We start from the raw sequence: 17,859 nt of genomic DNA on the forward strand, positions 1-17,859 counted from the left end.
CTAGGACCTCCATCCGACAAGAGTGTATCAAGCCTACTGTATGGCGTAGAATCTTCTAGTAGGCACGGCTGAGGCCTCTATCCTTTGACAGTGTAGGACCTACAGTATGTCTCCAGCATCTTCTTGTAGGCATGACTAGGGCCTCGATCATTGACTGGCATGTAAAGCCTACTCCTTCAGGATCCTCTTGTAGACATGGCTGGGTCCTCCATCCTTTAGGCCTTACGTGCTAGTCAAGGATCGAGGTCCTAGTCCTTGACTAGTATGTAAGGCATAGTCCTTCAGGATCCTGTTGTAGGCATGACTAGGACCTCCATCCTTAACTAGTGTTAAATACCTATGTCTCCAATATCTTCTTGTAGGCATGACTAGGACCTCTATCTGTCAAGAGTGTTTCAAGCCTACTGTATGTCGTAGAATCTTCTAGTAGGCACAGCTGAGGCCTCTATCCTTTGATAGTGTAGGGACCTACAGTATGTCTCCAGCATCTTCTTGTAGGCATGACTAGGGCCTCGATCATTGACTGGCATGTAAGGCCTACTCCTTCAGGATCCTCTTGTAGACATGGCTGGGACCTCCATCCTTTAGGCCTTACATGCTAGTCAAGGAAGAACCTCTATCCTTGACTAGCATGTAAGGCCTACTCCTTTAGGATCCTCTTGTAGACCTGGCTGGGGCCTCTATCCATCAATCCTTCAATAGTGTTAAATACCTACTGTGACAGACCCAACTGGGACAGGGGTTTTTGGATGGGACTGCAGGCTAGCCTCTTGCTTGCTACCTTAAGAGAGTCATAGTTACTCCCGCCGTTTTCCCACAACACCTATGTCTCCAATATCTTCTTGTAGATATGACTGGGACCTCCATCCTTCACTAGCATGTAAGCCCTTTGCCTTCAGCATCTTTTTGTAGGCATGGTAGGGAAATCCATCTTTATGAAGTATATGCGACCTTTGCTTAAGAGGGTCATAGTTACTCCCGCCGTTTTCCCACAACACCTATGTCTCCAATATCTTCTTGTAGGTATGACTGGGACCTCCATCCTTCACTAGCATGTAAGCCCTATGCCTTCAGCATTTTTTTTGTAGGCATGGTAGGGAAATCCATCTTTATGAAGCATATGCGACCTTTGCTTAAGAGGGTCATAGTTACTCCCGCCGTTTTCCCACAACACCTATGTCTCCAATATCTTCTTGTAGGTATGACTGGGACCTCCATCTTTCACTAGCATGTAAGCCCTATGCCTTCAGCATCTTTTTGTAGGCATGGTAGGGAAATCTATCTTTATGTAGTATATGCAACCTTTGCTTCCTCCTCGTAGGCATGGCTGAGACCGCCATCCTTTTTGTAAGGTATACAACCTGTCTCCACTCTTTTCTTATAGACGTGAACAGGGATCTCCATCCTTCAGTAGCATATGAGGCCTATGCTTTGCATTCATGACTAAAACCTCCATCCTTCTGTTACTTTCACATCTTTGTCCCTTGGACAAAAAGGTTCCTATACTCATACAGCAAATAGACTGAAGTCTCATTACATTTCTCTTTCAGTGGAAAGTCTTTCATCAATGGGGGCAATTAATACAAAGTGTCTGAGACAAACTTTGTCTCAACTGGAGCACAACTAGCCTGCTTTTAAAAAAGATAGAAGCTGATTGATTTCTGTAGGCAAAAGCACCAGTTAGGACTTGTCTCAGACACAGACTGACCTTTTAAAACGGAAAATGATGCATACTTTTTATTATGAAATGCAAATGGTTGACTAATGTGTTGCCAATTTAATATGTGTATTTTTAAACTGAATTTTTTTTTTTAAGTTTTTTTTTGCCTTTAGAGTCTAATTCTGTTTATTATATCATTCTAGAAAGTCAAGAGTGACGCGGCAGAAGTAGAGAGTGCCATCCATTCTTTTCTTACAGAACGTGGAGATCTGGACTTTGCTGAGATGTTGTGGTGCAAGATGAGGAATAGTAGGTGGCACCATTTTATAGTAAAACTGATATATAGGCAGGTTAAAACACATTGTAGTCCAGGTATGTGTTTAACCACTTCCCGTCCGGCCCATGTACATAAATGGCTGGACGGGAGCAGTGCAGGAGCTGGTGGCTATTTATAAACTGGCTGTGCACGCACCCTGGCAGCGCGCGGCACCGCAATCCGGTGCCCGCTGTGTCCTATGGACACACTGCAACACCGTTCGCTGTACGGGACCTCTGTGCGAGGTCCCGATCATGTGATCACTGATTGGCCAATCACTGATCACATGAATAGTAGTAAGCAAGATGTCACTTGCTGATATCATTGCTTACTACTAGTGAAATCTGTGAATGATCAGAGGTCACATGGTACAAGGATATTCACTTGTACCATATGACAAGCTGTGACCAATCACAGCTTTCACAATGGCTGCAGGAATGCAGCCAGAGAGGAGAAAAGATTGTTTTTACAGCCTTTATGGGTGTAAAAGCAATCCGTGTAAGAAAAAAATCTTCATCACCACACATAAATAGTACAGTGTCACTATGGCGACACTGTACTGCTAGGGTGACAGTATGTTAAAAAAAGTATAAAAAAAAAGTCAAAAAAATTTTGAAAAATATAATTTTTGGTTATAAGCTAATTTGGTTTTTTTTTTTTTTTTTTTTTTTCTGTAAAAATAAATAAATAAATAATAGAAAAAAATTAAAAATGTTTAAAAATTATAATTGTGGTTATAAACTAATTTTGGGTTTTTTTTTTTTTTTTTACTAAAAAGATAACGGAATAAATTTTGGCTAAGATTTATGATGAAATATTATTTATTTGCAAAATTTTATAAGAAAAACACTTTTTTTCAAAATGTTTGGACTTTTTCATTTCTATAGCAAAAAAATAAAAATCCCAGCGGTGAATAAATGCCATTAAAATAAAGTTTTATCTATCTAAAAAAAAAATGCAAAAAAATTCATATGGGTACAGTGTTGCATGACCGCGCAATTGTCATTCAAAAAAATGCGACAGCACTGAAAGCTGAAAATTGGCCTGGACAGGAAGGGGGTGAAAGTGTCCGGACTGGAAGTGGTTAATAAATACAGAAAATGTGTTTTTTATTTTTTATATACATAAGGTGTAAATACCTGAATATGACTTTATATTCGTGTGCTGCAACCGACTTCAAAGGAACACTCAAACTGGAAGAGTAACTGTATATAACAGGGGTGTTAAACTTAATTTCGTCATGGGCTGCATCAGCATTATGGTCGCCCTCAAAGGGCTGGTTTTATCTCCATGACTAGATGTCCCTAGCATAACCCCCCCCCCCCCCCACATCAGATTTCAAGAGACCCCCACCATCTGAGGTCTAGAGCAGTGTTTCTCAATCTCTTTTCAGTCAAGGCACCCTTTAAAATTATGGGCAGTCCCGTGGCACCCCTTAAAAATATGGACAGTCTAGAGCAGTGGTTCCCAACCCTTTAATACAGATCCTCATGTTGTGGTGACCCCCCAACCATAAAATATTTTAGTTGCTACTTCATAACTGTAATTTTGCTACTATTTTTAATTGTAATGTAAATATCTGATATGCAGGATGTATTTTCATCGTTACAAATTGAACATAATTAAAGCATAGATCACACAAACAATTATAATAATTCGTGAAGTGTTTTACCTCCAATACTTCTGCTTTCTGCACAGTAGCTGCTTTCTGCACAGTAGCTGCTTTCTGCACAGTAGCTGCTTTCTGCACAGTAGCTGCTTTCTACACAGCAGCAATATGTGTTTTCCAATGGTATTAGGCGACCCCTGTGAAAGGGTCATTTGACCCCCCAAAGGGGTCGCGACCCACAGGTTGAGAACCACTGGTCTAGAGGCACCCCTTTCTAAAATGGGGTACCTCTAGACTACATCATTTTAAAAGGGCACCCTATTCTAAAATGTGAAAAACTATTCTAATATAACGCAGCTACATCCACACATGTAGGACACCCAACATTAGAGGTGATTTATTCTTCCAAATCAAATACACTTTTGCACACTGGTACTGACTAGTATGCCAATGTTTCTCTTCTCCCTCAGTTTTTATCCATCACTGAGCTAATGTGACCCCAGCACTGATGGAGAGGGGCGGGGGAGGTTCAGATTAGAATGCTGTGCAGGCAGCTGTCATCCTCCTTATCAACTGATGATGTCATTGGTCGTCAGGACGCCGGTGGATAGAAGGTGGTAATGGTGCACAATGAAAACCTGTGGCTTTGTGTAACTAAAAGGCCGGCTTGTTCCACCAGCTGGCTTGTATACAAGTTTTGGGCAATTTTTAGACATTTGGCCAAGGCACCCCTGAAGAAACCTCAAGGCACCCCAGGGTTCCTGGGCACCCTGGTTGAGAGAGGCTGGTCTAGAGCCCCCCACCTTCCCTTACATCGCAATGCACTCGCCTTACTTTGTGCCGCTGCTGAGAAGACGTCGGGTGGAGCTGGGAAGCAGAAAGTGCAGGGTCTGGAGGAGGCAGGGGCGGACTGACCATTTGGAAACTCGGGCACTGCCTGGGGACCCCATGAGATGCCCCTGGTACCTTTTTCATAGGCTTTTTTGAGTTTGGGCAAGGACACAGGTGCCCCGTGATCCCCTATTGCCTGGGGGCCCCATGAGTTGTCAGTCCGCCCTTGGAAGGAGGGCTGGAGTTCAGCTGCTGAATCCTGAGACCAGGGGGGAGGAGACAAAGGGGTGCTGCCAGCTGCAAAGGATCTGTAGGAGGACTGCTGAGACAGGATGGGGGCAGACGAGCCATTCCGCAGCTGCACAAAGAAATGCAGGATCTGGTGGTGGAGTTTCGTCGTCCTCTCTGTTGCCGACTGCTGAGACAAGGTGGGGGTGAAGGTGAGGGAGGTGCCACAGCTGCAAGAGAGGTGCGAGGGCCACATGAAGTTACTTGGTGGGCCTTGTGTTTGACGCGTGGCATACAAGGTGAGTTTACACGGTGTTTGTGTCTGTTGAAGCAAAGTTCACGAAATATTCAAATTTCCTTCTTTTGGAGAGCAATATCCAAATACTTAAAACCCTAACTGGACCACGTTTCATTTGCTGAATACTGTGTATCGTTAACTTGACTATGTTCTTTTTTTTTGTTTAAATAGTTTTTTCAACCACTTGCCTTCCGGCCGCTGTTTGTAAACGGCAGGACAGTGGCAGTCCAGGGGTGGATTGCTGGTCATAAACGGCACCCGCATTTTCAAGCTGTGTGCTCTCCCTGGGAGCGTGCAGCACCGTGATCCGGTGCCCGCTGTTTCCTCCGGACACATTGGAACACCGATCGTCGTACGGGACCTCTTTGCGAGGTCCCGATTATGTGATCACTGATTGGCCAATCAGTGATCACATGCAGAGTAGTAAGGAAGATGTCGCTTCTGACATCATTGCTTACTACGTGTGAAATCTGTGAGTGATCACCAAGGTCACATGGTACAGGGCTATTCACAACAGCCTTGTACCATGTGACAAGCTATGACCAATCACAGCTCACACAGCATTTCTCAATGGCTGCAAGAATGCAGCCAGAGAGATGGAGAAATGATTGCTTTTACAGCCTTTATGGATGTAAAAGCAATTAGTGTAAAAAAAAAAAAAATCTTCATCAACCCCCACAAGTAGTACAGTGTTACCATGGTGACACTGTACTGCTAGGGTGACAGTATGTAAAAAAAAAAAAAATAGAAAAACAAAAAAAATAAAAATGTAATTTTTTTTTTTTTAAATTATAATTTTTGGTTATAAACTAATTTGGGTTTTTTTTTTTTTTTACTAAAAAGATAACTGAATAAATTTTGGCCAACATTTATGATGAAATATTATTTATTTGCAAAATTTTATAAGAATAACACTTTGTTTCAAAATTTTTGGACTTTTTCATTTATATAGCAAAAAAAATAAAAAATCCCAGTGGTGAGTAAATACCACCAAAATAAAGCTTTATCTGTCTCAAAAAATGTTAACAACTCCATATGGGTACAGTGTTGCATGACTGCGCAATTGTCATTCAAAGTGTGATAGAGCTGAAAATTGGCCTGGGCAGGAAGGGGGTGAAAGTGTCCGGACTTGAAGGGGTTAAATCCATCGGTACATTTTGATGCCATTGATCTCCTGCAGCCTCATTGCAACCACTTCCGACAACTGAATGCTAATGAAACTTTTTTTTCTTCTTTGTGTTTTTATATGAAGGTGTCTCCTGTTACCAAGATGTTGTAACCTGCTTTTCTCTGGTCATCCAGGCTATGAGACATGGCGAAGTGCACCCCTGGGTAAGCAACCGGAAGTGACGTCACCACACTTCCGTCCTGCGCATCGCGTCACGAGTCACGTGACTTCTTCAGAGTTCACACTTGTGTGGTGCGGCACATCGCATGTGATCCGCACAGGAACCGCACCGCATTCCTGTGCAAATCGCATGCGAATTCTGTGCAGTGCAATTTGAGCTATATATTTTGTATGGTTCAAATCGCACCGCATCTGCACCAAAAAGGTGCAGGGCCCTTTTTTTTTTTTTTTTCGTCTGCACTAGAATAGAGTCACATGGATATTCACATCCATGCGATCCGATTCTGCACATCGCACCGTGTTTTGCGAATCGATTTGGGGGTGTTGTTAACTTAACATACACACCTGCAGCTGTTCACATGAATGGGGTGTGATTGTGATGCGGTGCGGAATTCGCAGTGAAAACGCTGCGATTTCCGCACCGCATCAGTGCAAACCCAGGCTAAAGCAGAAGGTCACCAGTGGATATATTTTAAAGCGGAGTTCCACTCACATGTCAAAAAATATGTCAGCAGCTACAAAAACTGTAGCTGCTGACTTTTAAAAAACAGCCACTTACCTGTCCCTCGGTCCCGTGGTGTGTCCCCCGCAGCTCGTTTCACCGGCCTTCCTGGATTCCAGGAGGCCGGCATCTTCAGTGTGGGCACCCGGCTGTGATAGCTTGCGGCGTCACATCCAGATACCCACTGCGCGAGTAGCGCTGCGCTTCATGAATGGTCCTGTAGTCGTCTGGGACCTGTCATGTGTCCCAAAAGACTACAGGAAGGGAGGACACCTTCAGTTTCCGATCGTCTAGGCCAGTGGTCGGCAAGCCGCGGCTCGCGAGCCACATGCGGCTCTTTACACGCTTTAATGCGGCTCTTGTGTGCCGGGCGCCCGCTCCCCTCCCTCCTCTCGGGCGGCAGGGACTCTGCAGCGTGATCCAAAAAAAAACCAGCCAGGGCAGCGCGCTCAAATGCAATGATTGGCCAGTCTCGCTGCCACTCACATCCTGATAGCCAGTGATTGGCTGTCAGGATGTGTGTAGGCGGGGCAGCGTGACGAACGTGAGAGGAGCTAGGCTCCTCTCACAGTCCGCCCTGAAGACCGGAACGGCACGGGAGCACGGCGAGAGGAACGCGCGGAGCAAAGGTAAGTGAATTGACACAGGGGGGACTTGGCTTACTACTTGCTACTTACTTACTACTACTATAGGGGGGATGAATTACTATGGGGGATGAATTACTTTAAAAACTTATTGAAACTAAAAACAGTGTACCATCCTATGTATTTTCAGTTTTAAAAATGTGGCTCTCAAAATAAATTTCAATCGTGGTTTTGGCGAGATTTGGCTCAGTTGAAAAAAAAGGTTGCCCACCACTGGTCTAGGCGATCGGACAGGAAATGGGAGCGGGTACCTGTCAAATTCGGGTACCTGTTCCCCCCCGTCCCCCAAAGGCGCCAATCCTTAATGGAGAGTGGGGGAGCAGTCCTTAAAGTGTAACTTCCCCTTTTGGGTGGAGCTCCGCTTTTACGTTTGGAGATTTTTGCATACCAGACTGTTTGGGGCTTTATTATTATTATTATTATACAGTATTTATAAAGCGCCAATAGTTCACTCAGCGCTGTACATTACAAAGGGGGACAGAACATGTGACAGAACAATACCAATACAATGCAAAACATGAGGGGATTGAGGTCCCTGCTCCTTGGAGCTTACAATCTAGGAGGGAGGGGATGGTGGCACAGGAGGAGATAGCTGTGGGGGATGGAGTGGTAGGAAGAGTGGAGGAGGTTGGCAGGTTAGCAGGGGGTGGGGTAGGCTTCCCTGAAGAGATGGGTTTTCAGGGTGCGCCTAAAGGAGAGGAGAGTAGGTGATAATCTGATGGGTTGGGGCAGGGAGTTCCAGAGGATGGGTGACACCCTGGAGAAGTCCTGGAGGCGGGCATGGGAGGAGGAGACCAGGGAACTAGAGAGAAGGAGGTCTTGTGAGGAGCGGAGTGTGTGTGTTGGGTGGTACTTGGATATTAGGTTGGTGATGTAGTTCGGGGCAGTATGGTGGACAGCTTTGTACGTCAGTGTTAGGATTTTGAATTTGATCCGTTGCGCAATCGGAAGCCAGTGGAGGGATTGGCAGAGGGGGGTGGCGGAGACGGAGCGGTTGGAAAGGTGAATGAGTCTGGCAGCCGTATTCAGGATGGACTGAAGCGGGGATAGCCAGCGGCGAGGCAGGCCAGTGAGGAGGGAGTTGCAGTAGTCGAGTCGTGATATGATGAGGGAGTGGATGAGCTGTTTAGTGGTTTCTGGGGTTAGGAATGGACATATTTTGGCGATGTTGCGGAGGTGGAGTCTAGATTGGACTTGGGGCTGGAAGGATAGGTTGGAGTCCAGAATGACACCCAGTACTCTGGCCTGTGGGGCGGGTTTGATGGTGGCGTTGTTGGATGTGATGGAGAAGTCAATGGGGGGTGGTGTCCGGGCTGGGGGGAAGACAAGAAACTCTGTATTATTTTAATACCTTTACCCTCGGTTCATATATATGTGGCCGTGCGGGCCGCACTTTGCGCGGGAACGAGAGCCCATTCATTTGAATGGACTCACGTGCCCATGACACTCAGGGAAGAAGTCCCTGCACTACTTCTGAAAACACAGCCGAGGTTCCCAGTACGGTTGTGTTTCCCAGTGCGGGCGACGTGCCATTAGAACTAATGACACCCACCCGTGGGTCCGCATTCCTCTGTGCGGGTGGTGCAGCTGCACGGATTTTCGTGCGGATCCGCAGCCGCACCACCTGCATAGATGTGAACCTAGCCTTATTTTTCACTTTACTTTTTTGCACTCTTTTTAGACACATGATCCGATCACTTGATGGTGGAAGAAGTGCTAACCATTTAGCCACTGTGCTGCCTTTATGTATGTTCATTTACAAGCACTGTATTATATTTATGTTTGTGTCACTATTTTGAGTGGTACCCAGCCGGGTGTTTACTTCTTTTTTTTATATTATGCACTTAAGTTCATTTCCACCTTATATTAGTTTGTTGTTATTGAGGGGGGCACTCTGGCGGGTGTCTCCTTTTTACATTTATTATTTTTGCACTTATCACTCATGATTGGTATGGAGTTATAGAAGTCTTGTGACATTTGATTTATCTATTATTTCACTTGGATTATATTTAAGGGAGTTGCACGGCATCAGTTTATATATTTATTTGATTGATTGGTTTGTGGGAACACATTTGGGTACTTGTAGCAGCTCGTAATCGCAGGGTCTGGCAGCAAGGATATATTCTCCTTATTTAACAGTCCAGTATGTTGTTGTTTGTGTTTTTTGGTTTTTTGTTTTTTTGTATTCTTTTATTTTTTTATTTCAGGCACTTATATATCGCCATCAATTTACACAGCGCTTTACATATATATTGTACATTCACATCAGTCCCTAACCCTCAAGGGGTGTACAATCTAAGGTCCCTAACCCTCAAGGGGTGTACAATCTAAGGTCCCTAACCCTCAAGGGGCGTACAATCTAAGGTCCCTAACCCTCAAGGGGCGTACAATCTAAGGTCCCTAACCCTCAAGGGGCGTACAATCTAAGGTCCCTAACCCTCAAGGGGCGTACAATCTAAGGTCCCTAACCCTCAAGGGGTGTACAATCTAAAGTCCCTAACTCACATTCATACATACACATACTAGGGCCAATTTAGACAGGAGCCAATTCACCTCCCAGCATGTCTTTTGGAGGTTGGGAGGAAACCAGAGTACCCGGAGGAAACCCACGCAGGCACAGGGAGAACATGCAAACTCCAGGCAGGTGGTGCCGTGGTTGGGATTCGAACCAACGACCCGAGTGCTGCCAGGCGGAAGTGCTAACCAGTTAGCCACTGTTAGTCTGTGCATCTCTCCAACGTGAGGGCTGGCTTTGTATGATGTATTTGAAGTGTACTTTCATAGCAGAACCACAGATTTCTATTTGCCTAAATCGGCTTGACAAATTTGCTATGAATCTAGGGGCCAACTAAAAAAAAAAAACGTTAGGAGCCAGTTTTTTTTTTTAGTGTAGCATGGATTGTCAGTCCCTGGGGCAAGGCAACTTTTGGGTGACCAGCTTCACGCGATGCAATTTGCCACACGGCGATCACGGCAAAACCGCACCACGTTTTAGGTGCCATTGACCATAATGCATTTTAGGATCACATTGATTCAGCCACATTCCCAAACCACCCAGGTGTGAATGGAGCCTCCCTGGTTCACACATATGCGGATTCAAACTCACAGATTCGCATGACAGGCTAGATATTATGTGTTCCTGTTGAGGTGGTTCACACAGATGCGATGTACATGCCTTTCGTTTTGAGTGGCATTGCGAAAAGGGTCCTGTGTGCGTTTGTAGCGGTGTGTTCCAGATTCGCAGTTGATAGATTAGAGTGGCATGCGCAGATAAGTGTTCACATAGGATTGCTATTGACAGGCATTTTTGCATTGAAGTCGAGGGAGGCGATTTTGCATTGCTGTCAATGGGAGGCGATTTTGCATTGCTGTCAATGGGAAGCGATTTTGCATTGCTGTCAATGGGAGGCGATTTTGCATTGCTGTCAATGGGAGGCGATTTTGCATTGCTGTCAATGGGAGGCGATTTTGCATTGCTGTCAATGGGAGGCGATTTTGCATTGCTGTCAATGGGAGGCGATTTTGCATTGCTGTCAATGGGAGGCGATTTTGCATTGCTGTCAATGGGAGGCGATTTTGCACTGAAGTCAATACGAGGCGATTGTGCACTGAAGTCAATACGAGGCGATTTTGCACTGAAGTCAATACGAGGCGATTGTGCACTGAAGTCAATACGAGGCGATTGTGCACTGAAGTCAATACGAGGCGATTGTGCACTGAAGTCAATACGGGGCGATTGTGCACTGAAGTCAATACGGGGCGATTGTGCACTGAAGTCAATACGGGGCGATTGTGCACTGAAGTCAATACGGGGCGATTGTGCACTGAAGTCAATACGGGGCGATTGTGCACTGAAGTCAATACGAGGCGATTGTGCACTGAAGTCAATACGGGGCGATTGTGCACTGAAGTCAATACGGGGCGATTGTGCACTGAAGTCAATACGGGGCGATTGTGCACTGAAGTCAATACGAGGCGATTGTGCACTGAAGTCAATACGGGGCGATTGTGCACTGAAGTCAATACGGGGCGATTGTGCACTGAAGTCAATACGGGGCGATTGTGCACTGAAGTCAATACGGGGCGATTGTGCACTGAAGTCAATACGGGGCGATTGTGCACTGAAGTCAATACGGGGCGATTGTGCACTGAAGTCAATACGAGGCGATTGTGCACTGAAGTCAATACGGGGCGATTGTGCACTGAAGTCAATACGGGGCGATTGTGCACTGAAGTCAATACGGGGCGATTGTGCACTGAAGTCAATACGGGGCGATTGTGCACTGAAGTCAATACGGGGCGATTGTGCACTGAAGTCAATACGGGGCGATTGTGCACTGAAGTCAATACGGGGCGATTGTGCACTGAAGTCAATACGGGGCGATTGTGCACTGAAGTCAATACGGGGCGATTGTGCACTGAAGTCAATACGGGGCGATTGTGCACTGAAGTCAATACGGGGCGATTGTGCACTGAAGTCAATACGGGGCGATTGTGCACTGAAGTCAATACGGGGCGATTGTGCACTGAAGTCAATACGGGGCGATTGTGCACTGAAGTCAATACGGGGCGATTGTGCACTGAAGTCAATACGGGGCGATTGTGCACTGAAGTCAATACGGGGCGATTGTGCACTGAAGTCAATACGGGGCGATTGTGCACTGAAGTCAATACGGGGCGATTGTGCACTGAAGTCAATACGGGGCGATTGTGCACTGAAGTCAATACGGGGCGATTGTGCACTGAAGTCAATACGGGGCGATTGTGCACTGAAGTCAATACGGGGCGATTGTGCACTGAAGTCAATACGGGGCGATTGTGCACTGAAGTCAATACGGGGCGATTGTGCACTGAAGTCAATACGGGGCGATTGTGCACTGAAGTCAATACGGGGCGATTGTGCACTGAAGTCAATACGAGGCGATTTTGCACTGAAGTCAATACGAGGCGATTTTTGCACTGAAGTCAATACGAGGCGATTTTTGCACTGAAGTCAATACGAGGCGATTTTTGCACTGAAGTCAATACGAGGCGATTTTTGCACTGAAGTCAATACGAGGCGATTTTTGCACTGAAGTCAATACGAGGCGATTTTTGCACTGAAGTCAATACGAGGCGATTTTTGCACTGAAGTCAATACGAGGCGATTTTTGCACTGAAGTCAATACGAGGCGATTTTTGCACTGAAGTCAATACGAGGCGATTTTTGCACTGAAGTCAATACGAGGCGATTTTTGCACTGAAGTCAATACGAGGCGATTTTTGCACTGAAGTCAATACGAGGCGATTTTTGCACTGAAGTCAATACGAGGCGATTTTTGCACTGAAGTCAATACGAGGCGATTTTTGCACTGAAGTCAATACGAGGCGATTTTTGCACTGAAGTCAATACGAGGCGATTTTTGCACTGAAGTCAATACGAGGCGATTTTTGCACTGAAGTCAATACGAGGCGATTTTTGCACTGAAGTCAATACGAGGCGATTTTTGCACTGAAGTCAATACGAGGCGATTTTTGCACTGAAGTCAATACGAGGCGATTTTTGCACTGAAGTCAATACGAGGCGATTTTTGCACTGAAGTCAATACGAGGCGATTTTTGCACTGAAGTCAATACGAGGCGATTTTTGCACTGAAGTCAATACGAGGCGATTTTTGCATTGAAGTCAATACGAGGCGATTTTTGCATTGAAGTCAATACGAGGCGATTTTTGCATTGAAGTCAATACGAGGCGATTTTTGCATTGAAGTCAATACGAGGCGATTTTTGCATTGAAGTCAATACGAGGCGATTTTTGCATTGAAGTCAATACGAGGCGATTTTTGCATTGAAGTCAATACGAGGCGATTTTTGCATTGAAGTCAATACGAGGCGATTTTTGCATTGAAGTCAATACGAGGCGATTTTTGCATTGAAGTCAATACGAGGCGATTTTTGCATTGAAGTCAATACGAGGCGATTTTTGCATTGAAGTCAATACGAGGCGATTTTTGCATTGAAGTCAATACGAGGCGATTTTTGCATTGAAGTCAATACGAGGCGATTTTTGCATTGAAGTCAATACGAGGCGATTTTTGCATTGAAGTCAATACGAGGCGATTTTTGCATTGAAGTCAATACGAGGCGATTTTTGCATTGAAGTCAATACGAGGCGATTTTTGCATTGAAGTCAATACGAGGCGATTTTTGCATTGAAGTCAATACGAGGCGATTTTTGCATTGAAGTCAATACGAGGCGATTTTTGCATTGAAGTCAATACGAGGCGATTTTTGCATTGAAGTCAATACGAGGCGATTTTTGCATTGAAGTCAAAACGAGGCGATTTTTGCATTGAAGTCAAAACGAGGCGATTTTTGCATTGAAGTCAAAACGAGGCGATTTTTGCATTGAAGTCAAAACGAGGCGATTTTTGCATTGAAGTCAAAACGAGGCGATTTTTGCATTGAAGTCAAAACGAGGCGATTTTTGCATTGAAGTCAAAACGAGGCGATTTTTGCATTGAAGTCAAAACGAGGCGATTTTTGCATTGAAGTCAAAACGAGGCGATTTTTGCATTGAAGTCAAAACGAGGCGATTTTTGCATTGAAGTCAAAACGAGGCGATTTTTGCATTGAAGTCAAAACGAGGCGATTTTTGCATTGAAGTCAAAACGAGGCGATTTTTGCATTGAAGTCAAAACGAGGCGATTTTTGCATTGAAGTCAAAACGAGGCGATTTTTGCATTGAAGTCAAAACGAGGCGATTTTTGCATTGAAGTCAAAACGAGGCGATTTTTGCATTGAAGTCAAAACGAGGCGATTTTTGCATTGAAGTCAAAACGAGGCGATTTTTGCATTGAAGTCAAAACGAGGCGATTTTTGCATTGAAGTCAAAACGAGGCGATTTTTGCATTGAAGTCAAAACGAGGCGATTTTTGCATTGAAGTCAAAACGAGGCGATTTTTGCATTGAAGTCAAAACGAGGCGATTTTTGCATTGAAGTCAAAACGAGGCGATTTTTGCATTGAAGTCAATACGAGGCGATTTTTGCATTGAAGTCAATACGAGGCGATTGTGCGAACCCAGGCACCAGAAAGCAATTTCTAGTCTCCATGGTGACCTGGCGCCTGGGATTTGACAAACCCTGGCCTAAATCATTTGGAGTAAAGACTGTTCTGAAGCGGGTTGAAATCAGTTCATGTTGCAGGAAAAAGCAGGTCAAATTCAGCTCCTTGACCATATGCACATCTTACAGTGGAATGTCACTCTGTCGGTCAACATTGACAATCTCTAATTCTTATGTTGGTAGCTTTAGTAAATAGGTAGGAAGGTTTTTTTATATTTACTTGTTTTAATTTTTTTTTTTTTTTTACATTTCTTCAGTTACTTCCTAGTGTCTGGCCTAGGCAAAGATGTCATACATCCCAGAAGTCTTCATGGAGGGGAGGGGGGCTTTCTCAGCTAGGCACACCCCCCTCCCCCCTGTGTCTGCATGCCTGGGCTAACCCTAGGTTCACATCTGTGCGGGTGGTGCTGCTGTGGATCCGCACGAAAATCCATGCAGCCGCACCACCCGCATAGAGAATTGCAGACCCGCAGGTGGGTGCCATTAGGCACGCCACCCGCACTGGAAACTGCAACTGTACTGGGAACCTCGGCCGCGTTTTCCAAAGAAGTGCAGGGACTTCTTTCCCTGCGTGTCACGGGCACGGGAGTCCATTCAAATGAATGGTCTCTCGTGCCCGTGCAAACCACGGACCGCACGGCCGCATAGGTATGAACCGGGATAAGGGAAGATGGATTCCAGTAACTAAATGCTCCATGAATCATCTGCCCCTAATTGGGATGGCCACAGCCAGAATTGCTAGGGGGGGGGGGGTGTTTTTCTAAGTGATTTTCAAAATAAATCATGGAGACGTGGATGGATGGGGGAGTTTGCCTTTGAATATGAAAATTGAATGAGATAGCATTTTTGGTTTGTGGTGCTCAGATGCCGTGTTGTTCTGCTTTAATTAGCACGTCATGTGATTGCAGCATTCCTATACAAAGGTGGTCTATGCAGCCCAGAGACATTTGTCACCAGAACAGGTGCTAGTAGACATTTTTACCTCCTGGGCCAGTGACCGCTATAAGAGGTTTTGATTTTCCATCACTTTCTGTTCTGGTGACCATTTTGCTGGGATTATTATTATACAGGATTTATATAGTGCCAACCGTTTACACAGCGCTTTACAACATCAGGGCAGACAAGGCAATTATGATACAAATTCATACAGGAGGGATCAGAGGGCCTTGCTCACATTAGAGGGTTGTGAAGAACCGTCCCTTTGTGATAACATTTTGCCCTTTCCATTCCGGTTTTATCCTTTTGTTAAAGCGGAGTTCCACTCACCCTGTCAAAAAATAAGTCGGCTTATACAAAAACTGTAGCTGCTGACTTTTAAAAAACAGCTACTTACCTGTCCTGCGGTGTGTCCCCCGTGGAGGGGTTGCCAGAGAGGTGTGGCAGACCATGAACGGTTGGTAAGATGGATGAACCTGGCAGACTTTGGGTGACCGTATCTCCGGAACCATGGGTGCTAGGATCGTTGGTAGCCCAGTATCTCCTGTGCATGTTCCCAAATTTGGGGTCTCTAGACCCCATGGTTCCCGACAGGTTCCACTCCAAGCTGGCCAAACTTGCCCATAGACTCCCATGTTAAAGTTGGCGGTTGGCTCCGGTCGGCTCTGCTCACTTTGGGCGACCGTATCTCCGGAACCATTAGGTCTAGAGACCCCAAATTTCACCTCTGAGTTCCTGAGAACAATTGGAACAAATTGTATATCTCTGATTTTTTTTTTTTATCACCTTTGGTCAACCGCAAACAAGTACATGTTTTCCCTTTAGTTTGTGGTTCGAATTCCAGTACTAGAGAAAATCGGAGATAGCCAATTTATTGGAAAGAAGTGTACAATTCTAATGAGCCTACCTTTGAGGTCGTGGCATGCATGGTTCGGGAGATACAAGCGTTCAAAGCGAACAGAACCGATTACCGGAACCTTCCAGTTTGAGTACCGGGACCGAAACCAGTACAGGGGTTCCCAGAGATGTAAGCCACGTTTTCATAATGGACTGGAGGGGGAATAGCCTATGCAAAGGTAAGCCAATGAGGAGGGAGATGACCAGGGAGTGAGTTAGAATCTTTCTGGTGTCATTGGTTAGGAAGGGGCGTATCTTGGAGATATTGGGGAGGTTGAGGCAGCAATCTTTGGACAGTGATTGGCTGTGAGGCCAAAAGGATAGCTCAGAGTCCAGGATTACACCTAGAACCTTGGCATGCGGGGGACAGGTTGAAGGTTGAGTCAAATGTTTTTGACAGAAAGAGGTCGAGAGAGCGAGTCTCTCAGGCGGTGACAAAAATGAAAGCCCAAAGTAAGTTCCAACTACCTACCTTACCTTTTTTAGGTTTTCACTACAGATACATTTAAATCTTGCAATGTAGGTCTGTTTTTAGTTTGCCTGCTTTCCTTCTCCCAATGCCAATGTAATTTTTCGCAACTGCCGTTTGCAGATCCATCGTGGGAGCAGCAGTACCCTGAGCCACCTAATACAACAATCGTACCATGGAAAGATGCAAAGTGTCCCTCTTTCAGGCCTTACTCCTATCCGCATGCTACTTGAAATTGGCCTAGACAAGATGAAAAAAGACTACATGAACTCCTTTATAGGTTAGCACTGAAAACCTTTGATCTGCGTAATTCTGTACGAGGAATGTTTTATGGTGTTAAAGCCCCGCTCTGTGATAACCCCCCCCCCCCCATCCCTTCCTACTAGCCGATAACTTAAAAAACCGAAAACTTCATCTTCAGATTTTCTTTACTTACATGTAGCCATGGTCATGTGATTCTACAACCCCTGAGTCTTCTCCTTCTGTGTACTTCCTGCATGGGTCCTTTGTTGGGTGTCAACGACGCTACCTGCGTGACGTGAACACTTCCCATAGGATGGCCAGTGGTGGGGTCCTCTCAGCATTGAGGAGAAGGTGGAAGGGGTATGGAGCCTTTATGGGTGTAAAAGCAATCGGTGTAAACAAAAAAAATCTTCATCACCCCCCACTGCTAGGGTGACAGAATGTTTATAAAAAAAATACAAATAATAATAATATAGAAAAATAAAATAAAAATGTAAAAAAATTATAATTTTTGGTTATAAACTAATTTTGAGTTATTTTTTTTACTAAAAAGATAAGTGAATACATTTTGGCCAAGATTTATGAAGAAAAATTATTTATTTGCAAAATTTTATAAGAAAAAACTTTTTTTTCAAAATTCTTGGACTTTATCATTTATATAGCGAAAAACATAAAAATCCCAGTGGTGAATAAATACCAGCAAAATAAAGTTTTATCTGTCTCAAATGCTAAAAAATTCATATGGGTACAGTGTTGCATGACCGCGCAATTGT

At 44.9% G+C, this 17,859-nt stretch overlaps 1 long non-coding RNA gene across 1 annotated transcript; it reads left to right on the top strand.

Moving 5' to 3' along the window:
- Positions 1 to 1,860: 1,860 nt before the first annotated feature.
- LOC149429064 (uncharacterized) lies at positions 1,861 to 17,096 on the top strand. Its single transcript, XR_016310618.1, has 3 exons — positions 1,861 to 1,969; positions 6,195 to 6,274; positions 16,967 to 17,096. It is a non-coding gene; the product is annotated as an uncharacterized LOC149429064 (long non-coding RNA).
- Positions 17,097 to 17,859: the final 763 nt, after the last annotated feature.

The sequence above is a fragment of the Staurois parvus genome, unplaced genomic scaffold (assembly GCF_062004578.1).
Source record: "Staurois parvus isolate SC_StPar_1 unplaced genomic scaffold, SC_StPar_1.0 ptg002833l, whole genome shotgun sequence".
Taxonomy (NCBI): domain Eukaryota; kingdom Metazoa; phylum Chordata; class Amphibia; order Anura; family Ranidae; genus Staurois; species Staurois parvus.